The sequence below is a fragment of the Lotus japonicus genome, chromosome 5 (genome assembly GCF_012489685.1).
Source record: "Lotus japonicus ecotype B-129 chromosome 5, LjGifu_v1.2".
Taxonomy (NCBI): domain Eukaryota; kingdom Viridiplantae; phylum Streptophyta; class Magnoliopsida; order Fabales; family Fabaceae; genus Lotus; species Lotus japonicus.
The window spans coordinates 23,048,268-23,064,686 of NC_080045.1; the positions used below are offsets into that span (position 1 = coordinate 23,048,268).

The following is a 16,419-nucleotide window of genomic DNA, read 5'->3' on the forward strand; positions in this document are numbered from 1 at the left end:
TATAGGGAATTATGGAGAGGTTGGTTTCAGGAGAGGCTGGGTGATTGCTGCTATGAGCTTCAGAGACACCTTGTGGAGAACCAATGTTAATCATGGGAACATTGGGTTCAGAGGTTCCAAGGTGAGGGTCTGAAGTTTCAACCAGAGGATGAGGAGATCTAACCGAGGATTGGTTAGACACTGAATGTTCGGGTTCAGGTTCTGGTTGAATAGGCTCTTGTTGGTCTGGGACATGGTGAGCTTGTTGAACCAAGGGGTCTGCCTCTTGTAAAGGATTAGCCAAGATAGGTTCATCTGGGTCTACTAGACGTTCAGGTCTAGGGCCAGGATATCTCCTAGGGCTTGGACAAGTTAGGTAATATTCTTCCAAGGTAGACACCTTTTCTTTTCTAACCTCCATGAATTTTCGAATGGATTCAGAGTTATTGGAGGGAGAAGAATCAGCAACATTGGTTGGGAAGGATACAGGTGTAAAGGCTGTTGAAGAGTCTGTATCCGTGGTTCTAGCAGCAGGACGTGCTGATGCTCTGGGAGCAGAGTGATCAGACGTTCTGGGTTGTGGTTCTGTTTGGTTTGGCTCGGGTTGTTCATGGATGATTGGTTCAGAAAGTAATGGGTCGTACGGAATGGTGAGGAGAGAGGTTGGTTCTTCTGATCTAGAGGGTTGGTTCTGAAGCAAATTCCAGAGAGGTGCTTCAGTAGGAGAAGGTTGAAAGAAGGAAGATCTTGGGGAATGTGGTGGAGTGGTGGTTTGTGCGGCTGGCTGGGATTCAGGAATAGGAGTGAGGGGATTGGAGGAGTGTTTGAGCATAGCAGAAATAGGGAGTGCATCAAATAAATTCAAATCATCATCAGAAGCAAGTGCAGGCTTACTTGAATGTGCTGATGATCGAGTCACTCTGGCAGGAGGTTCAGTCCTTCTGACCACTTCAGCAGCTGGTTCCACCCGAGTAGGCTTCACCACGATTCTGACCTTCTTCTTCTTCTTCTTTGGAGGACCATCCTCACTATCACTGTCATCACCATCATCAGGCTTTCTCTTCGTCTTCTTGACCAGAGGGACATCAGATTCCTCTGAGGATTCTTCCAGAACCATCTTCCTCTGAGCTTTCTTCTTGGGAGGAGAAGGAAACTCTGGAGCTGGCGGCAGTCTGCTGAAGAATTCATCAAGATCAATTTCGAATCCTTGAGCCCTTAGGTCTTCAACATAGCATCTGATGGCGTCAGGATTGTCTGCTTGAGTCCACAGAGGGTAGTCATTCAGAGGCATCCTTCTGCTTCTGATCTCAGAAGATGTGTCTTCATGAGCAGGAGCAATCTTCTTCTGGACCAAACCCATCTTCTTCAGAGAATTTGCAGTGAAGACATCACTGACAATGGTGCTCAAATCCTCTGTGCAACCAGCATTGATCAGATCTTGAATGAGGCCACTCTCAATCAAGAGATCAGACAACAGTCTCCCAAAGGGGATATACTTGATTGCTGACTTGATGGAGGCTGTAGTCCTAGACTTCCGGATACATTCCTTCAAGTAGGAGAACAGGAAGTAGGGAAGGCAGATCTTCCTCTTGTCTTGGATGAAGAACAACATCGCCTTCTGGTTGAAGTTGATGTAGTCTGGGGAACTGCCCTTCGGTCTCTGGTTTATGCAGTTGAGCAGGATCTTGTGCCAGATCCTGAGTTTGGGGTGAAGGTCCATCACCTTGTAACTCGTCTTGCCCGGTTTGTAAGTGGTGTACAGGGCCTGGTTGGTTTTGTCTTTGGTGCTGGGTTTCAGCTTCGACTCAGTGAATTGGAACCGATACCCATAAGCAGTGTCTGCACCTAGCAGATTCACGAATGACTTCTCCGTGATGATGATCTTTCTGCCAAGAATGTGAGAGACCACCTGAGTATCATCGCAGTCTGCGTGCTTCCAGAATTCCTTTACCAGTTTCTCATACACCGGTCCTCGAAGTCGGTTGAAGTAGTTTCCCCAACCTTGAGCTTGGACTTCAGGACGAAGATCATACCCATTTGCAGCCAGGTTGTCGAGGTCGAATCTCCATTCTGCCAGGACTTGAAGTTCCTCAGGAACAAATACGCAGTGAACGGCACAGCCCCGTTCTGCAATTGGAACAATCTGCTCTTGAGCTTGAACTTGTTCTTGTGCCGGGTTCTCAGAGCCCCTTTGACCCGTTGCTAGACCAACTACCATGTGAGGGAACTGAGGTGCATCTGCATTAGATCTTCTGGTTTGTCTTACCATTTTGAAGAGGTTGAAGGTTTGAGGTAGAAGATGAAGGTTGAAAGATGAAGAGAGATCGAGAGAGAAATCGAGAAAAAGGCGGTTTTGAAAAGCAGAGAGAGCGAGAGTGAAAACCAGAAGTGAAAGAGAACGTGTGTGTATAGTGGGTTTTATCAAATAACCGTTGTTGATTCAAAAAGCACTTTAAGATCAACGGCTGAAAATTAAAGATAGATAGTAACAGTAAAATACACAAATCACACACAGGAGATAAGCATATCTACACGCAATCATAACAGACTGTCACACGGGCACAAGGAACTATGCATCAGAAATTCTGACACACGTGTTGTTGTCTCAGCTTCAGAGTCAGTACCAGTGGGCACACACACTCTGATTGAGTTACCTTCTGGACTAGACATCTTCTGATCAAGAAGTATCATAGTCAGAGGTTCTGATCCATCTTCACTCTGGACAAAAGTCCATGTTTAGATTTTTCAGAATAAAATTAAATCTATCCTCTGCTAAGGGCTTTGTAAAGATATCTGCCCATTGATGGTCAGTATCAACAAACTTCAGAAGAAGTACGCCCTTCTGTACATAATCTCTAATAAAGTGATACTTTACCTCAATGTGCTTTGCCCTTGAATGTAGGATAGGATTCTTACTCAATGAGATTGCAGCAGTGTTATCACAATAGATTGGGATATTGCTCTCAAGGATCTGATAATCCTCCAGCTGATGTTTCATCCAGAGCATCTGAGTGCTGCATATTGCTGCTGAGATATATTCTGCCTCTGCAGTTGATAGTGCAATGGTTGATTGCCTCTTGCTTGCCCATGAGACTAGATTGCTTCCCAGAAATTGACAATTTCCGGAAGTACTTTTTCTCTCTGTTCTATCTCCAGCATAATCAGCATCACAATAACCTGAAAGCTTATACTCTGATGTTTTCTTATACATCAAGTCAAGGTTAGTGGTGCCTTTCAGATACCTTAGGATCCTCTTAACAGCAGTTAAGTGGGTTTCCCTTGGATCTGATTGGTATCGAGCACATAAATGAACACTAAATAGTATGTCTGGCCTAGATGCAGTTAAGTATAGAAGTGAACCTATCATGCCACGATAGAGCTTCTGACATACTTTACCACTTATATCTTCTTTCTCCAGAATGCATGTTGGATGCATTGGAGTCTTGGCCACTGTAGATTCCAGCATATTGAACTTCTTCAGAAGTTCTTTAGTGTACTTGCTCTGATGGATATATGTTCCTTCTGGTGTTTGATCAACTTGTATTCCCAGAAAGTACTTTAATTCTCCCATCATACTCATCTCAAATTCAGCCTGCATCATCTCAGAAAATTCTTTGCATAGAGATTGATTAGCAGAACCAAATATAATATCATCAACATAAATTTGCACAATTAAGATATCATCTTTATAAGTCTTGCAAAAAAGAGTTGTATCTACTTTACCCCTTACAAACTCATTCTCCAGAAGGAATGAGCTAAGTCTCTCATACCATGCTCTGGGAGCTTGCTTCAGACCGTAGAGTGATTTCTTCAATTTGAACACATGGTCTGGTTTCTTTTCATCTTCAAAACCTGGGGGTTGATGAACATAGACTTCCTCTGAGATATAACCATTTAGGAAGGCACTCTTTACGTCCATCTGATGTAGAACTATGTTGTGATTTACTGAGAAAGAGATCAACAGTCTGATTGCTTCCAGTCTTGCTACTGGAGCAAATGTTTCAGTGTAGTCTATTCCTTCCTGCTGGCTGTAGCCTTGAGCAACTAGCCTTGCCTTATTTCTGACTACATCTCCTTTCTCATTCAGCTTGTTTCTGAATACCCATTTCGTTCCAATAACATGGACACTCTCAGGCTTCTTCACTAAGCTCCAAACATCGTTCTTGGAAAATTGATTCAATTCTTCTTCCATGGCCAGAATCCAATCCTTGTCCTGAAGAGCTTCATCTATGGACTTGGGTTCAATTAAGGACACCAATCCTTTCAGACTCAGCAAAGTCTCTTCAGAGGGTCTGAAGGCAGATCTGGTTCTGACTGGTTCGTCTTTGTTGCCTAGAATCAATTCCTTAGGGTGAGCTGCAGTGATTCTGCTCTTCTTCAGAGTTTGTGAGTTAGAGGGACCAGCTTCTTCCTCTGGTTCATCTTCCTCTGGCTCAACTTCCTCTGGAGCTTTGCCTTTGTCAGAAACATTAATGCTTAAATCTGCAAACTTTTCAACTAGCTTTGACTGGTCAGAGTCAAGCTTATCATCAAATCTAACATGAATAGATTCTTCAATAGTCTTAGCATTAGTATTATAAAATCTAAAACCTTTAGATCTATCAGAATAACCAAGTAATAGACACTTAGAAGACTTAGCATCAAATTTATGCAATCTATCCTTAGTATTGAGAACATAACAAACACAGCCAAAAGGATGAAAATAAGAAATGTTGGGTTTTATGTTCTTCCACAATTCATAAGGAGTCTTATTCAGAATTGGTCTCACAGAGATTCTGTTCTGAATGTAACATGCTGTATTTACTGCCTCTGTCCAAAAATGCTTAGCCATGCCAGTTTCTTGGAGCATGGTTCTAGCCATCTCCTGAAGAGTTCTGTTCTTCCTCTCAACAACACCATTTTGTTGAGGAGTTCTGGGACAAGAGAAATCATGTGCAATTCCATAGGAATCAAACAGACTCTCAAACTTGTCATTCTCAAACTCTCCACCATGGTCACTTCTGACACGCACAATCCTACAAGCCTTCTCGTTTTGCACTTGAGCAATGAAGGTAGAGAACACAGCATGAGACTCATCCTTGCGGGTTAGAAACTTTACCCATGTCCAGCGGCTATAGTCATCAACGATAACCATCCCATATCTCTTGCCACCTATAGACTCAGTTTTCACTGGTCCAAAAAGGTCGATATGCAGAAGTTCCAACGGCCTTGAGGTTGAGACAACATTCTTTGCCTTGAAAGGGACTTTTGTGAATTTGCCTTTCTGACATGCTTCACAAAGAGCGTCTGAAGCGAACTTCAGATTGGGTAAGCCCCTGACAAGGTTTAGCTTGCTCAGCTGAGAAATCTTTCTCATACTGGCATGCCCTAACCGTCTATGCCATACCCACTGCTCTTCATTAACAGACAGAAGGCACTTCACATTCTGAACCTCCAACTCAGATAATCTGATCTTATAGATGTTGTTCTTCCTCTTGCTGTTAAATAGAACAGAGCCATTGATCTGACTTACAGCCCGGCAGGACTTTTGATTGAATATAACATCATAACCCTTGTCAGCTAATTGACTTATAGACAATAAGTTATGTGTTAAGCCGTCTACCAATAAAACATTATCAATGCATGGGCTACTATCTACACAAATAGTACCAGTACCAACAATTTTACCCTTTTCATTTCCTCCGAAGCCAACTTCGCCTCCAGGCTTAAGTTTCAGCTCTCGGAACATACGCTTTTCTCCCGTCATGTGACGCGAGCATCCACTGTCCAGATACCATGATTGGTGTTTCAGTGGAGCTATCAAGGATATCAGCAACATAGATAATCTTGTCCTTAGGTACCCACTTTCTGGGTCCTCTTTTGTTAGTTACCCCAGAGGTTCTAATCACCTTGGGTGTCTCAACATAATATTTTAAAGGAATATTTGCATGATATTTAGTCATAGAGAAAGATCCCTTTTTAAGAGGATGTTTAGCAACTTTAGCAGGTACAGGATCAGGCAATATGGTACCAGAGGGAACAAAGCATTCATACAAGGATTTAGCTTTAGACACAGAAGGCTCATTTCTAATTGGTTTAGAATAGCCAATGCCATGCATTCCATTTCTGCTTACGCCATAGATCATTGAAGCCATTAAGCTTCTATCCACGCTTTTAGCTAGGAATCTTTGAAAAGACTTTTCATACTTAGATTCATTTCTACAATCAGAGGCATCACAGGCAACAATTTCTTCTAACTTAGCAATCTGGTTCTTAAGCACAGAGTTAGAATTTACCAAAGCATGATTTTCATTTTTCAAATCAGAAATAATTTTCTCATGTTCAGAAGGAGTCTTGGAGACAGCAGATAAGTTCTTTTTCAACTTTTTATGCTTAGACAATAAGGAGTTATACTTATCCATGATATCAGACAAAGCATGTTTCAGTTCAGAGGTAGAGAAAGAAGCAAATACCTCATTTTCATCGTCTGAGTTAGGATCTCCTTCTGATTCTGAGTCAGAGTCAACAGCTTCCTTTGACTCTCCTCCTTTGTCTTTGACAATGGCCATGAGTCCTTGGACTTCACCATCAGAGTCAACATCCTCTGACTCTGATTCATCGAATGTCATCATCAGACTCTTCTTGGTCTTGAAGTGCTTCTTTGGCTTCTTGTCTTTCTTCAACTTTGGACAATCACTTTTGTAGTGCCCAGATTCTTTGCACTCAAAACATGTGACTTCCTTGATTGAAGACTTCTTCTGGCCTGAGGACTCATACTTTCCTTTTGCCTTTCCAGAGCCTTTGAACTTGCTCTGCCTGTGCTTCCAGATGCGGTTGAGTCTCTTGGAGATCAGAGTCAGCTCATCTTCATCAGAATCTTCTGATGCTTCTTCAGATTCTTCTTCTTCAGCTTGAAGAGCCTTTGACTTCTCAACCTTAGCCTTTTCAGATTTAGATTTCAAGGCTATGGACTTTTTCCTCAGATCTTGCATCTCTGAGCGCTTCAGCTCATGGCATTTCAAAATGCTGATGAGTTCTTCTAAACTCATATTCTCAACGTCTCTCGTGAGCTCTATTGAAGTCACCAAGGGCATCCAACTTTCAGGAAGACACCTGATGACCCTTATGACATGATCTTTTGTTGTGTAGCTCTTGTTGAGAGGTCGTATGCCAGCTACAAGCAATTGAAATCTGGAGAACATTTCTTCAATGGACTCATTTGGCTCCATGATGAAGGATTCATACTTTTGGATCAAAGACAATGCCTTTGATTCTTTGACTTTCTTGTTTCCTTCATGAGACATCTTCAGAGATTCAAAAATGCCTTTAGCAAACTCACGATCTGTAATCTTCTGGTACTCTTCATAGGAAATAGCACTTAGAAGAATTGCTCTTGCTTTGTGATGTTGTGAGTACAGCTTCTTTTGATCTGCAGTCATCTCTGACCTTGGGATCTTCTTGCCATCTGCATCAACTGGACGCTCGTAGCCATCCACAATAATATCCCAGAGATCTGCATCGAAACCCAGAAAGAAACTTTCCAGTCTATCTTTCCAATATTCGAACCTTTGACCGTCGAACATAGGAGGCTTTGCATTGTAACCATCTCTTTGAGTTTCACTGGTGGTGGCAGCCATTGTTTTTCAAACCGGCCCGGATCACTGAACACTGTTAGGTGTGGTAATCAGAACTTGCGCTCTGATACCAATTGAAGGTATGAAAAACGGTAGAAAGGGGGGGTTTGAATAACGTTTTCAGTACAAAACTTCCACCTTAAAGATTTTGACAAATCTTTCGAGAACTTAAGTGCTAAAGATAAGAGATAGAGAAGCACACAAGGATTTAATCCTGGTTCACTTGATAAATCACTCAAGCTACTCCAGTCCACCCGTTAAGGTGATTTCTTCCTTCTTAGAATGAAGGCAATCCACTAATCAGGTAAGAGTTACAACTGCACTTGAAACCTACAAGTGACTAACAATTACACTGACTTAGCTCACACTAAGATTCACTCTCTTAGTCTTCTCTAGGATCCGATCAACCTTGATCTCCTAAAGGAACTAAACAAACTGTTTATCAAAGAAATGTTTACAAGAGATTTGCTTCTAAAAAGCTAATAGTAAACTCAATGAATTTCAGATGAAAGAAAGCTTAGAATATTTTGAATATGTCTTGCGCGTATGTGTTACTTCTACACCGCTTCTTTCAATCTTCAGCCTCTATATATACTCCAAGGATTAGGGTTGAGCGTTGCATGGGAAATGCTACCGTTGGAGGGCAGTTCTGGAAAATCCAGCTTCTGCTGTGGCTAAGAACGTTAGGTAGGTCGTCAGGAAGGTACACTTGCTTTCGTACCTGGATAGCGACTTGACCATTTAACCTAGGAGACTTCTGATCAGGGGAATACTTCATATTGGAACTTGTGAAGCCGGTTGATCAGAGTCAGAGGGAAAGCACAGATCCTCTGACCATTGTATCTTCTGATTCTGAACTCAGAGGGAAGAACATGGCCTTCAGAGTTTCTTGCTTCTGGACTTCAGAGTTTCCACTATTCAGCTTCTGGATCTTCAGAGTCTTCTACACCATCAGAACATCTGAACCTTCAGTGTTTCTTGGTTATCAGAACTTCTGGATCTTCAGAGCTTCTAGCGACTGAGTCCACATCAGAGTTTGTATAGCTTCAGAACTTCTGAAGCTTTTCCACTGTTCATACTGAACATGGTGAATGCGAAAGCGTTGCTTGGGTTACTCTTTATACACAGTGCTTCTGATTTGTGTGAGATTGAGTTGAGGTCAGAGCCTGTAAATAGCACACTCAGAAAAACACGTTAGAGTACCACAATTGTTCATATCAAAAGGTTAACTTGTAATCATCAAAACATAGAGTTGTACTACTCGATCAAAACTTGATCTTACACCTAGGAGACTCTTGATCAGGGGAATACTTCATATTGAAACTTGTGAAGCCGGTTGATCAGAGTCAGAGGGAAAGCACAGATCCTCTGACCATTGTATCTTCTGATTCTGAACTCAGAGGGAAGAACATGGCCTTCAGAGTTTCTTGCTTCTGGACTTCAGAGTTTCCACCATTCAGCTTCTGCAACTTCAGAGTCTTCTACACCATCAGAACATCTGAACCTTCAGTGTTTCTTGGTTATCAGAACTTCTGGATCTTCAGAGCTTCTAGTGACTGAGTCCTCATCAGAGTTTGTATAACTTCAGAACTTTTGAAGCTTTTCCACTGTTCATACTGAACATGGTGAATGCGAAAGCGATGCTTGGGTCACTCTTTATACACAGTGCTTCTGATTTGTGTGAGATTGAGTTGAGGTCAGAGCCTGTAAATAGCACACTCAGAAAAACACGTTAGAGTACCACAATTGTTCATATCAAAAGGTTAACTTGTAATCATCAAAACATAGAGTTGTACTACTAGATCAAAACTTGATCTTACAGGGACAATATTCAGAATTTTTTTTTACTAACCCTTAAGTTTCGAGGACGAAACTTTCTTTTTGGAGGGTAGTAATGTAAGGCCCAAGTTTTTCAGTTTATACCAAGTGAATAAATTCTTATTCACCAGTAGGTTTGATGCATGGCGAAGGGAAGCCTGAACAAGAGTTTAGTAAATGAAATAAATGTATGAAGGTGAAAGTTCAGGAAAAGTCTGAGGTTCGTATTGAAGTCGATAAAAGTTATAGCACGATCGTTTTACGCTTAAACCTAGGTCAGAAACCCTAGTATATAGCTAATTTTCACTTTTAGGCACGACGGAAGTTAATTCCAAAAATCTTCAGAGAAATGTTAGAACTTCTCTTTTTCCATAGATCACAATCGTTTCGAGGCGAAACTCTAGGATCTACGAACGTCCGATTCCAATCATCGGAAGTTTGCCGAAACCGAATCCCTGGTATTTCAAAACCCTAGAATTTCTCGACAATGAAGACTTTTTCTATTCAGAGCTTCAAATGAATATTCCACACGCGTACACCCATTTCTCTTGATGATTTCAATCTTTCTTCCGAAGGAAGTTTTCCATTCCGACATTCGATGCAAAAAGCAACTTATCGGGTAAAATAGTTTTATACCGACTATGCTTTAGTTGCCAAAAATACAAGGAGACCTCTTTATAGTTTTGGAACTCTTTTGCCAAAACATATCTATTAATTCATGGAGAATGAAGTCGAAAAAATCAGATTCGCGAAACTTTCATTTTCCCGCGAATTTCCAACCTTTATATATAGCAAAGAAAGGAAGAAAAACACAAATTCTCCTCCATTTTCTCTCCCAAAACCGCGGCCAAGAACAAGGAAGGAGGAAGAAGAGTTTTTCTTCATCGTTTGCTTGATCGTCGATCAATCAGTTGCTACTTCAAGGCTTCAAGGTATAGTCGCTAATCCTTACCTCTGATCGCTTTTTCCATAGCTTTTCTGTAGAGTTTTCTGAGCGGATAGTTTATGCGTTTTTGCAAAACTATCCTAAATCTTTCATTTCTGATTCTAAACCTCTTCCTTATGCGCCCAAGATCACTTCTGCCGGGTTAGATTTTCCGTTATGTCGCCGGAATTCCGCCGGAATCAATTTGAGCCTAAAATACCCATTTTTGGAGTTTTTGGTGTAAAGCTTCAACCTTTAGGCTGAAAACTATCGCCTTAGCTTAGTGCTAGTAGGATTAGTTGTCATAAACGTCGTTGGTGACGTCCCTGCAAAATTTTATTTTTGGGATTTCAGTTTTGAAAAATCCTAAGTTAAAAATCATGACCAAAATACCCCTGCGACAGTTTTTGATCCGATAAATTTTTCCGAGTTCAGAATACCCTTAGTTACGGCTTATGAAAGCATAGGAACCAAGTTTGATCGAAGAAAATCCGAGCCCCATAATTGCACAAAGTGGCCGAGCCCTATTAGGGGGGAGGAGGAAAATTTCCTTTTCCGAAAACTTGTCTTTCGCGCTAGTTTATCGTACCTTAGGGTATAGATTACTTCGAGTAACCTTAGTAAGTATCGATAGCTTAGTTTCCAATAGATTCTGATAGTATTCTGTGATTTTATTGTAAAGGTGCTTTTGAGGATTTCCCCGAGGACCAACACTTTGAGAGCGAGGAAGCACTAGTTGATCATTCTGGAGAACTTTCAGGTGAGGGCTTCTCACTGAATCTCTAGTTAATGCTTAGGGTCGATGTTTCGACATTGTTTACTGTTTATGCACTGGAATTGTGTGTGATTGGAAAATGTTTTCTGAGGCTTCGGCTGACAATGTAGATGATTCATCTACTGAATGTTTTTGAGATTGTCTTACATGCTATGTGCTATGTGGGTAATCTAGGATGTGTGGTGCATGCTTTATATGCTAAGTGCTAAGTGTTTATGATGCGATTTATTGATATATGACATGTTGTTGATTGTGATGATTTAAATATGCTCTGTACTGGAATCTGAGATTCTGAATGGTGAGAATAGCGGGCAGGTCATGCCGATTTTATTTTGAGAGTTTTGAGAAAGTTTGATAGGACGAACGAGGTTCGGGCCTTAATTTTGTTTAGTGGATCGAGACATCCTCTGGAAGCGACTTGGGATTGGGAGATCCTGAAAATGTACAAGACTTGCGATAAGACAAAATGGAATCTATTTTATAAAGAAAATTCATAAGACCTTAAATAACCTCAAAATCTTTAAGTAATGATAACAACCTCGAAGGAAGGCATTGGAAGTCAAATCATAGTTTTGGAAAAACGAGGAGTGTCGTCGGATCCAAGTGTTGAGTTTGTTGTTGTGCTGTTGGAGCAGCGTTTGTTGTTGTGCTGTTGGAGCAGCGTTTATTGTTGTGCTGTTGGAGCAGCGTTTGTTATTGTGCTGTTGGAGCAGCGTTTGTTGTGGTGCTGTTGGAGCAGCTATGTGTCGTTATGAAGTGTGTCTTTTGGTCGCAGAATCGACCGTTACCTTAGGGTAAGCTTTTAGAGACTTTAATTTACCTAGAACACGTGGCGACGTGTCGAGTGAGATTCGGAGACGTTGTTTGACTAATCATCCTGCATACATGCAACATTAATGGGGTATTAACACAGGACGTACTCTGGACCTCGTCGGTTTCCAAAATGGTCATAAGACCCGGAATGCCGTGAAAGAGCGTTTATAGACGTCTCTTGTAGCAGACCGAAATGGCAGACCTACGAGTTTACTGCTGATCTGGCTACCTTTGTGTGGTGTAAGAGGCACGCGGGCCGAAATGGTTCCACCGTGGCTGGTGTTAGGGCTGATCCGTTTGATGTCCATCCCTTTCCGGAATGCATGTGGTTAACTGGGTTAACCTGCATATCATTTCATGCAACATGCATACTGACTTAGTGATGAGTGTGTTTGATACTTGTTAATTCTATTTGAGGCATGTTAACTGTGATTTATCGTCGTTTATATTCATCATGAGATATGCAACCCTAGGATGTTATCCCTAGCTAAAAGCCTAAGTGGCTATCCTATTATCTGTATCTATTCTTGCTATTATTTACATAATTCTTTGGAGTTGACCCTCGCGTCTTCTGTGTGTGCTTTGGCGAACAAACGCCCTTTGTCAGATGTCTTTGGCGGACTAGTTCACGACGGTTCACCCTTCGGGGGAAACTAGAGTTGGGATGCTGGAACAGGAGCGCATCGCGATAGCGAGCGGAGGACAGAGGATGTACCTAGACTTAGTCGTTCTGGATTCAGATTTGGACGACGATCACGCTAACATGTAATATTGAGTGTTAGTGTGAGCTCCTCGAGATGGGATTAGTGTAGGAGTAGAGTCTTAGCTCTGAACATCATTTGTTTCATTCGGGACAGGGTAGTTTCCCACCTATAGCTTTTTGTGTGGTTTCGTTACGGGAATCACAGAGAGTTGGTTGGACTTAGGAAGTCTTGTTTCAGGCCGATGGGCCAGCTTATTCTCATTTTGAGGGATAGTGTTGCGGACACTTAACCTTTTCTTTTGGTTTGTACTTTTGCCTACGGGCGCTACTCTTCTATTACCCGTCACTGGAGGTTCACTCGTGACGAGGTTGCTACTTACAGCGGGGGCTGTTTATATATTGTATATTAGTTTTATTACTTTTCGCACTTGGGTTTTATTTATTTCAGTCTTGTCTTAGTTATAATCAAAAAAAAAAATATATTCACGTTTTTCCGCATTAAGTTTACTTTTGGTTACTAAAGTGACGCCACCAAAATCGGGGTGTGACAAGCTCAGTCGAGAGTTTTCGATCCAAAAAGCGAAACCTTAGCATAAAAATGAGTATTTGAGCAGTTTTTGAATTCCTACGACGATTCGGCGAGAATCAGCGAATAAAAACCAGATATTCATGCTCTTGGGTTAGTAGAGAAGGGGTTTTGACAGAGAAATCAAGTTATTTGGACAGTTTTACAAAAAGCTCAAAACTTTGAGCACAGAAAGACATAGAGAAAAGCGACAGAATTTACGATCAGAGGTAAGGAATAACATCAGTACCTCGAGGCCTACGCGTAGCAACGAACAGAGCGACGATCAGACAAGAAACGGCGAAAAGCTCTCCTCCCTTTCTCTCCTCCTTGGCCGCGGGTTTGGTGCTTCAATGGTGAAGAATTTTAGATTCTTCACCTATTTATAGGAAGTGGAAAACGCGGGAAAATGAAAATTTCGCGATTCTGATTTTTCTTGCACATTCCTCTGTGAATTATAAGATAGAATCCGGCGACAAAATTCCAGAACTCGCAACAAGTTCCATGGAATTTAAGCAAACGATTCACTAATAGTGTTAATCGATTTAACCCGAAAAGTTACTTTTTGCAGTTGATGTCGGACGAGAAAACGTCCTTCTAAAGAAAAGTCGGAAACATTGAAAGAAATGGGTGTACGTGTGTGGAATCTTCGTTTGAAGCTCCGAATAAAAAAAGTCTTCATCTAAGTTTGTTTCAAGGTTCTTCAGTTATCAGGAACTCGGTTTCGGCAAACTTCCGAGAATTGAAATCGATCGTTCGTACAGGTTTCGTGTCGAAACACTTGTCATGGAAAGGAAAAGAAGAATTATTATATTCCTCTGAATATTTTTGGAATTCCGCTTCTACAGTGCTTTAAGAGCAGATTAGCCCTTTACTGACGTTTTCGCCCTAAGGCGGAAGTGAATAAGACCCGTGCTATAACGTATAGCGACTGTAGAACTATTCTTAGTCATTTCCTGAACTTTCTTCTTCATAATACTAATCCAAACATCAAACACAAGTCAAGTTCCTCTCACGCTTACACAGAATCCTACGCGTGAGTTGGAAATTAATTATTTATTTAATTCTAAAATCTTGGGTGTTACATCTGGAATTTTTATTTAAGTCCACGTTGGACAAGTCTTTCATATGACCTTCTTCCATTCACTACTAGAAAAACTAGTTTTCACATTAGGGTTTTCACATCGGTTAATCAATTACCTGATGTAAAAGATGACGCGGTGGCAATATTGAAATTATGGTGAACTTTTATGATAGTTTTCACATCAGTTAGGAATATATCTGATGTGAAAAGTAACTAGGAAACACTTTTTACAACGATTGTTAGAATAAGCGATGTGAAAGCTAAATGCGGTGGCATTTTTGAAATTTTAATGAAGTACTTTTTACATCGGTTATAATATAAGCGATGTAAAAAACCCATCTTTTCTTTAGTTTTCACATTGGTTATATTATAACCGATGTGAAAAGTCTCAGTTTTTTGAGTTTTCAGATCGGTTTTGTTATAACCGTTGTGAAAGATCACTCTTTTTTTAATTTTTACACTTTTAATGAGATCCCCACTTCGAATCGAATCCTGGTGACCTCAGTTTTTTCACACTTTTATTATTTTGTTTCCTCTATACTTAGAAACCCTAAGTAATATGCGTTCCCCTCCTCTATCCCTGACAGACATCCTTCCACAGCAGCTGCGCACCTCCTTCCTCTTCTCCGGCAGCGCGCGCCTCCTCCCTCTCCTCCAGTCGCGCGCGCCTCCTTCTTCTCCTCCGGTCGCGCGCCGCCTACCTCTCCTCCGGTCGCGTGCCCCTCCTGCACTCTCGCCGAGCCTCTTCACGTCTACAGAAAAAAGGTAAGCATCATTATTTTCGTCTGGTTATATTCTGAGTTATTTTCGTCTGGTTATGTTTGCTGCCCTTGAAGCTTTCCCTCGTTGTTGTTCTCATTTATGTGCTGAGCCCTTTTTCAGTGCCTTGGGTGTGAATGTGATAGTGTGCTTATGCCTTGGGTTCTAGATTAGGTTGTGATTCAAATATTTTGTTGGTAATTTGTATCTATGTTGGCCCTGATTTGTGTCAAATGTTGTTGCTGGCCCTGATTTGTGTCAAATGTCAAATGATATTTGAATCTTGTTGTGTTTGAGTAGCTCCAAAAATGGACTCAACCCAATATCAAGAGAATGGAAACAAAGATGGTAGTGTCAAACGATTAAATCCTTATATTCCCTTCACTCCATTGAATCCCTAAATCGTGAATCCGTAATACTCACTCAGATTCTCCTTCTGGTTTTCTCTCCTGTTCGCAGGTCCCTCCCTCTTTTCACGCAATCCCTAAATCCTTGCTGAAGCTCAAATCGTCGTCGCACTGCTGGAAGCTCTCAACTCAGGTACCACTTTTTCTCGCCCCCAACTCAGATTTAGCCGCATACTCACTCACTCTCCTCCACCGCAAACTCACCCTCACCACCGTCTGTCGTTAAACTTGCAGGAACAACGGTTCACTGCTGAAGCCCACCGCTATCGCTGCCGCCGTCGCACTGCTTGAAGCACTGCCGCAGGTACCTTCTTCATTTGTGTTTATTTTTCCCTGCTGCTGTGAGACTCTACTTTCCTCTCGGTTTTGGTTAAGCTCTTATTTGAACTAGCTTGGGTTTGGATGTTGCTCTATGTTAAATTGGTAGCAGAGACTCCTATGATTTGATGGCTTCAATCTAATAAGGATTTTTGGTTGGTCAGAGTTATTGGGTACTTACATTCTATTATATTGCTTGTCTACTCCTGTTCTCTTTTGTTTGACTAGAACTTACCTTTGTATCCATTTTGTTCTTGGGTACTTTTGATGATTTCACCTTGTTAAGATTAAGTTCCTCGGTGACAATTTGTTCTTCTGGATTAAAGGTCTATAAGGCTTAAAAACTTTCATAAAGAAAACTTATATTTTTTATGTCATGCGCTCGGTTTGGAAACCAGTGGAACATGGGGTAAAGCTTCATCTTTATTTGATATTCTCCTTCAGTGTTGTAGATAAAACGTCACAAACCTTTTTCTTTTCCTTTGATGACAGTGGAATTGGGAGACTATAGTCATTAGAGTATCATTCTTGGTCTTCATTCTTATAACAAAATATATTGTAAGAATGCAACAATTTTTCTGAACCACCGTTCACTACTTTTAGGAGTATCAAAGATTTAGTTATACTAAGTTAACTAATGGACAAAGAAATAGTGCAACT

The 16,419-nt window shown here is 41.2% G+C and overlaps 1 long non-coding RNA gene across 1 annotated transcript; it reads left to right on the forward strand.

Moving 5' to 3' along the window:
• Positions 1 to 14,834: 14,834 nt before the first annotated feature.
• LOC130721019 (uncharacterized) lies at positions 14,835 to 15,723 on the forward strand. Its single transcript, XR_009013327.1, has 3 exons — positions 14,835 to 15,040; positions 15,494 to 15,574; positions 15,676 to 15,723. It is a non-coding gene; the product is annotated as an uncharacterized LOC130721019 (long non-coding RNA).
• Positions 15,724 to 16,419: the final 696 nt, after the last annotated feature.